General features: G+C 46.7%; 1 non-coding gene across 1 annotated transcript; it reads right to left on the bottom strand.

Moving 5' to 3' along the window:
• Nucleotides 1-5,385: 5,385 nt before the first annotated feature.
• On the bottom strand, nucleotides 5,386-5,467 carry TRNAL-UAG. Its single transcript has one exon. It is a non-coding gene; the product is annotated as a tRNA-Leu (tRNA).
• Between the last annotated feature and the right edge of the window lie 674 nt (nucleotides 5,468-6,141).

The raw sequence follows: 6,141 nt of genomic DNA, 5'->3' as shown, positions 1-6,141 counted from the left end.
TTGGTTTCTCCTTCCGGGACTGGCCTTGCTCCTCCTTCTGGATCCGGTCCCTCCCCTCTCCTACTTGTAATTCTGCCTAGCCCCGCCCTCTCCCTCTCTTGTGCCACCCCCTCCCCAGCCACGCCTCCTAGGTGAGCGCTTAGGGCCTGGCCGGAGTCATCTCTAGCGGCTAAGGGCTGGCGGGGGGGTGGCATTTGCAGCTGCTGCCTCTCTAGAGACATTGGACCGTCCTCACTGCCCAAGCTCCTCTCTGTTTGTCCTGAGACAGTCTTGGGATCTTGGACTAGACCGATTCTAGGAGAATTGCTTTTGATCTGCTACCTTGATGTTTTGGTTTCACTCAGTCATGCACTTCTCCCTGTGTGATGATAGCCAGGGTTGCAGGGACACCGGAGACCCAGGCTTCTGCCTAGCCAGACCTGGCCTTTTGGGTTTCCAGTTTATGAGTCTGGGGCTGATAATAAGCACAGGCTTCTGTGTCAGAAAAGATCTAAAACAAAACAAAACTTTTTAAGGTGGTCAAAAGATATAAACTTCCAGTTATAAAATAAATAAGTTATGGTGATATAATGGTTACTATGGTTAATAATACTATATTATATATGTGAAGGTTGTTAAGAGAGTAGATCTTGCAAGTTTTCACCACAAGGAACACAGGGTGGCTTGGTTGATTAAGTGTCTGACTCTTGATTCAGTTCAGGTCAAGATCTAACGGTTTGTGAGTTGGAGCACCATGTTGGGTTCTATGCTGATAACACGGAGCTTGCTTGGGATTCTCTCTCTCTCTCTCTCTCTCTCTCTCTCTGCCCCTACCCTGCTCACTCTATCGCTCTCTCTTTCAAAACAAAAAACTTAAAGTTTTTATCACAGGAAAAAATTATAACTATATGTGGTGACAGATGTTAACTGGATATTGTGCTCACTTCACAGTATATACATATATCAAATCATGTTGTACACCTGAAGCTAATATTCTATGTAAATTATATCCCCAAAAATAATTTTTTAAAGAATTGGACCTTTTGAAAAAGTACCAATATAATTGTAATGGGAAGAATTAGAACTTATTTTGGTCATACTTTATAATTTGGTATTTCTTCCATATATGTATTTTTAATGTTTTTAATGCTTATTTATTTTTGAGAGAGGGAGAGAGAGACAGAGCATGAGAAGGGGAGGGGGAGAGAGAGAGGGAGACACAGAATCCAAAGCAGGCTCCAGGCTCTGAGCTGTCAGCACAGAGCCCGACGTGGGGCTAGAACTCAGGAACTGTGACATCATGACCTGAGCTGAAGTTGGATGCTTAACCAACTGAGCCACCCAGGTGCCCCTATTTCTTCCATATATTAATAAGGGAGCAGTGGTGATCACCAGAATCTTTAATGTTTAAACTCACAAAACTTCTTAATCCAGCCTTGCTCTCCACAGAAACAGTGCCCCCTTCCACATTGTCTTGGTATTGATTGTATCAAGATATCAGTGTTTAAATATATCCATGTATATATCATAATGTGTACAAGTGGAACTGGCCCATCAAACAATGGATCCTGGCAGAGAAGAAAACCATCACAAGCCTAACAAAACTTGTGGTGGAGGGGAACGAATGTATTAGAGCCAACATGACCATTCCCAGTGTATCCCTCTCTGCTGAACAATTAAGAAAGTTTGTGAAGCAGTTAAAAATTGTATGCTCTTCTTTAATAGGTTGAACTGCTTGTGTGCATATAATTTTTCAAAGCTCAGTAATAATCCTTTATGTCCGTTTTGATGCTTGACAGTTTGAAAGGGCTTTCATCTGTATGCCCTTATTTAATTCTTTTCATTTTTTTTTTTTTTGATGTTATTTTCGAGAGAGACAGAGACAGAATGTGAGTGGGTTGGGGCAGAGAGAGAGGGAGGCACAGAATCCGAAGCAGGATCCAGACTCTGAGCTGTCAGCACAGACCCCGACCCGGGGCTCCAACTCACAAGCTGTGAGCTCATGACCTGAGCCGAAGTCGGGCGCTCAACCGACTGAGCCACCCAGGCATCCCTGTATGCTCTTATTTAATTCTTAGGGCTACCCTTACAGTAGGGTTTATCATTCCCCTTTTACAGATGGGGAATCTGGGAGTGTGTCTAACTAAAAAGGGTGGGGGTTACTCCTCTGCAGCTGAAGTAATTTGGAGGCACTGTCCAAGGCTCACTGGCCCAACGCTCCTCATGGTTATTTCCGCTCTTCTGCACCTCAGCCATCTCACGGCTTAGTTTGAGCTCTGGTATCTACCTCAGGCCATTTGGGGCTGGCAGCCCTTGGGCTCCCTTTCTTCTCAGTAACACATTTGCATCTAAACTCACCTCCTTCTTCTTTGACTTTCCTCTATCAATCCTGAGAAATCTGTTCCCAGGGCCAGGAAAACAGACTTTGACTGTTCGCATAATCTTCTACACCTTTTGTCTACTGCCAAAACTCAGCTTTCAGAAAACAAAAGGAAAATCAATTCCTTTGTTCTCTCCATTTCTCTAAGTCATCTGTTTCCTGAGGCTCTGAACATGTACACCCTGGGCCTGGGGGCTGTGTGGGTCACTATGCCAAGAAAGCTTCCCTCCTTTCGTGTTTTTACCCAAAGGAAAAGGAGGTAGCACCTGCACCCAACAGACAGAGTTCCTGTGAGGATTTCAGAGGCAGCTCAGATAACCAGCCCTCCATGCATGAGGTTCTGAGAGAGGTAGGAGGGCCTAGCTTACTTGGAAACACTGAGCAAAAGCAACATGAATGCAGAAGATAGAGCTGGCAGTGTGAGCAGCCAATCAGAATGGATCATCAAAGGTAAATCCATGAGCTTTCCACTGTCAGTGCTGAAACTATACCCTGAAGGGGCGCCTGGGTGGCTCAGTTGGTTAGGCATTTATCTGACTCTTGATTTTGGCTCAGGTCACGGTCTCACAGTTTGTGAGTTCGAACCCCACATCAGGCTCTGCACTGTGCAGAGCCTGCTTGGAATTCTCTCTCCTCTCTCTCTCTCCCCCTCCCAAGCACGCTCTCTCTCTCCCCCTCAAAATAAATAAACTTAAAAAAAAAAATCATCGGTGAAACTATTCCCTGTTGTAGACGCAAGGCCAGGTGTCTAAAATATCCCCCAGTTTCAGGGTGTCTGGCTGACTCAGTGGAAAGAGCATGATCTCAGGGACCTGAGTTCCAGCCCCATGTTGGCTGTAGGGTTTACTAAAAAACAAATAAAAATTATCCTCCAGTCTCTCTCATCTGAAAAATATCCTCCCTTAACTCCCCATTTCCTCTCTCACTAGTGCTCCTATGGCTTTCCTCCTCAAAATCAAATTTTGTGTTCAGTTGTCCACACATATGTTTCTGTTTCTTCTCTTCAACTCATTCAATATGCCTTTAATCAGGGTCAATGACCTTGTCCATAAATCATAAGTCCAATGGATATTTTTTAGTCTTTATCTTGCCAAGCCTCTTAGCAGTGTTCAACATGGTTGGATACTTCCTGTTTGCAATACTCTTTTTGGCTTATGTGACACCACACCTGTTTTCCACCTATGTCTCTGACCAGTCCTTCTTTGTCTCCTCTCTTCTGTCCCCCATTTTTAAAAAATGTTTTATTATTTATTTTTGAGAGAGAGACAGAGTGTGAGCGGGAGAGGGGCAGAGAGAGAAGGAGACACAGAATCTGAAGCAGGCTCCAGGCTCCGAGCTGTCAGCACAGAGCCCGACGCGGGACTCAAACTCACGGACCGCAAGATCATGACCTGAGCCAAACTCGGTGCTTAACTGACCGAGGCGCCCAGGCACCCCTCCTACTGCCCTCTATTTAAGATGATGTTCCTCAGGACTCTGTCTTGGCCCCTCTACTGCCCCTGTGCACTCTTCCTGAGCAAATACGTCTATTCCACTGCCTCCCAAGTCTGTATCATTTGTTTAGAGTGTTCTCTTGACCTCCAGACTTCTATGTCCAACCTCCTCCTCAAGCCCATGTCCCACATCTCACACTCATTGTGAATCAAGCTGAAAGTATCTTTACACAAATTCCTCTTCATCCTATATTCCCTCCGAGGGAAAGAAGAGGCAACACCAGAGCCACCATCCAGTGGCTCAAGTCCAAAACCTGGTCATCACTTTGACACGTCCTTCTTCTTCATACCTTCTTCAGTGAGTCTGGTCAGACTCACTTCCAAAACATCTCTCTGTCCTACACACTGTCACAACCATGCTGCAAGCCACTCTCCTTTCTCCTAGACAACTGAAGTAGGCTTTGAATGGAACCTCCTGTTCCTGCTGCCAGAAGGAACTTTCTAAACCCAAAATTGGAACATGCCACCCTCCATCTTAAAACCTTTTGATGGTTTCTCACTGCCCTCAGGACCAAGTTCAGGGCCTTAGCTTAGCATTCATGACCCTGCTTGCCTAACACTCAGCCTCATCTCTTGCCATTAGTCCCTGCCGCTCTCTGCTCAGCTGCCCTGAATTGCCTTCAAAGCATCTCAAACTCACCAGGCTCTCGTTTGCCAACAGGATTTTCCACAATCTGATTCCTCTTCCTGAGCTCCTCTCTCCCAACTTCACATACCTGATCTCTCAATTTCAAGTCCCAGAGAAATGACACATCCTAGGTTGACCCTGAGCCAGGTGAGCATGTTGTGCACTGGGTCACACTCCGCACAGGTGTAATTAATGAAATTACCACAGCTTGAAAGCTGATGAGAAGCTTACCTGCCTGTGTGCTCTGTAGCCTCAAGACGAACTTGGTTTCTTGCACATAGTAGGCCCTTCATAGTTATTGAATAAACAAGCAAGCAAACAAACAAACAAGGGGCCCCTGAACCAAGCGTGAAGGCCAAATAGGGGGTGGATCAATGAAGCTGGAACTTCAAGGTTGATAGCACACGTGGGGCAGGCCCCGTGATATCTCAACCTTTCCACAGGGTCACCTGACACCTTTTCTACCAGCGGAGGTTTGTGGAGTCAGCCGGAGCTCTCCATAGGATACAGAGCGTGCGGGGAAAGGAACCTCCCAACTCAGGTCATAATTAAAATCACCCCCACCTAACCTTTGTCCTTAAGGGGTAAAGCGGCCTGCTCACTCTGGCCGCCCCTGGAAGCATTAGAGATGTAGGCAGTCTGTTGGGAACTATTAAAGTTATTTCAGATGCTTTCCCCTTGGACATAAGGAGACACTTCTGTTTTTGTTTTTTCAGATAGCAGGATTGGTGGGTTTGTGTACTGGGCTAGGGAAAGGCAGTGCCTGGGCTGCAGTTTCTTGCTTTTCCCGCTTGCTCTCCATTTCATTTGTAAAAACAGAGTCATAAAGGAGAAAAGAGGAAGAGGGATTAGGAGATGGTAAACAAATTGAAGGGTTCAAGAAAAAGTGAGACCATGAAGGGGTGTGGCAGCGGTGGGATTCGAACCCACGCCATCGAAATGACTGGAGCCTAAATCCAGCGCCTTAGACCACTCGGCCACGCTACCGCCCGTCACAAGGCTTTCCGCTGAGACTATATTAGTCTAATGACGTAGTGTCTCACACCCTGTGACCCCGCCCTCTTAGCTTTGCGCATGCCCAATAGCAACCTGGATTCTCCTGCGCCTGTGAAGGTATCTTGATCTGTGGCTTCTTTCGCGGCTTTGGAATCACAGTATTTATATGATTGACAGCAATAACTATGGTCAGAATGCCACATTTAAAGGGAGAGAAGAGTTCCTGAGTGTTAAACATGAATATTCAGTCCTCACGTGTGTGCATTCGATTTGCCGTGTGCGTCGTATACTGTCTACGGCCACCAGGGGACGGTGCCGCGCTGCCGCTCCCTCCCTTGCTGGGCTGGGGGGTCCCGCGCGGAACCCTGCTATGCACAGAAGCCGGCCAGGTCCCTATCCTGCGGACTTCCCAGCCCTATTCCACGTCATCTCTGCAATCCCAGGTGGCCCCATGGCCTGGTCCCTGCCATTGCGAGGTAAGCATCACCGGTCTAGGTGAATGTCGTTACAATGTCAATGAATATTGTTACAGATTATTTGTATGTTGGTCTCCCTCAATCATAATTCTTGGCCACATCTTAGAGAGGGAGAAACTGACTCGCAGAGAGACGAAGTAACTTGTCTCAGCTGCCCCAGGCAGAGCCAGTATTCTCCAGCCTCCCAAG

The sequence above is a fragment of the Panthera tigris genome, chromosome E3 (genome assembly GCF_018350195.1).
Source record: "Panthera tigris isolate Pti1 chromosome E3, P.tigris_Pti1_mat1.1, whole genome shotgun sequence".
Taxonomy (NCBI): domain Eukaryota; kingdom Metazoa; phylum Chordata; class Mammalia; order Carnivora; family Felidae; genus Panthera; species Panthera tigris.
This window is presented reverse-complemented; position numbering and strand designations above follow the sequence as displayed.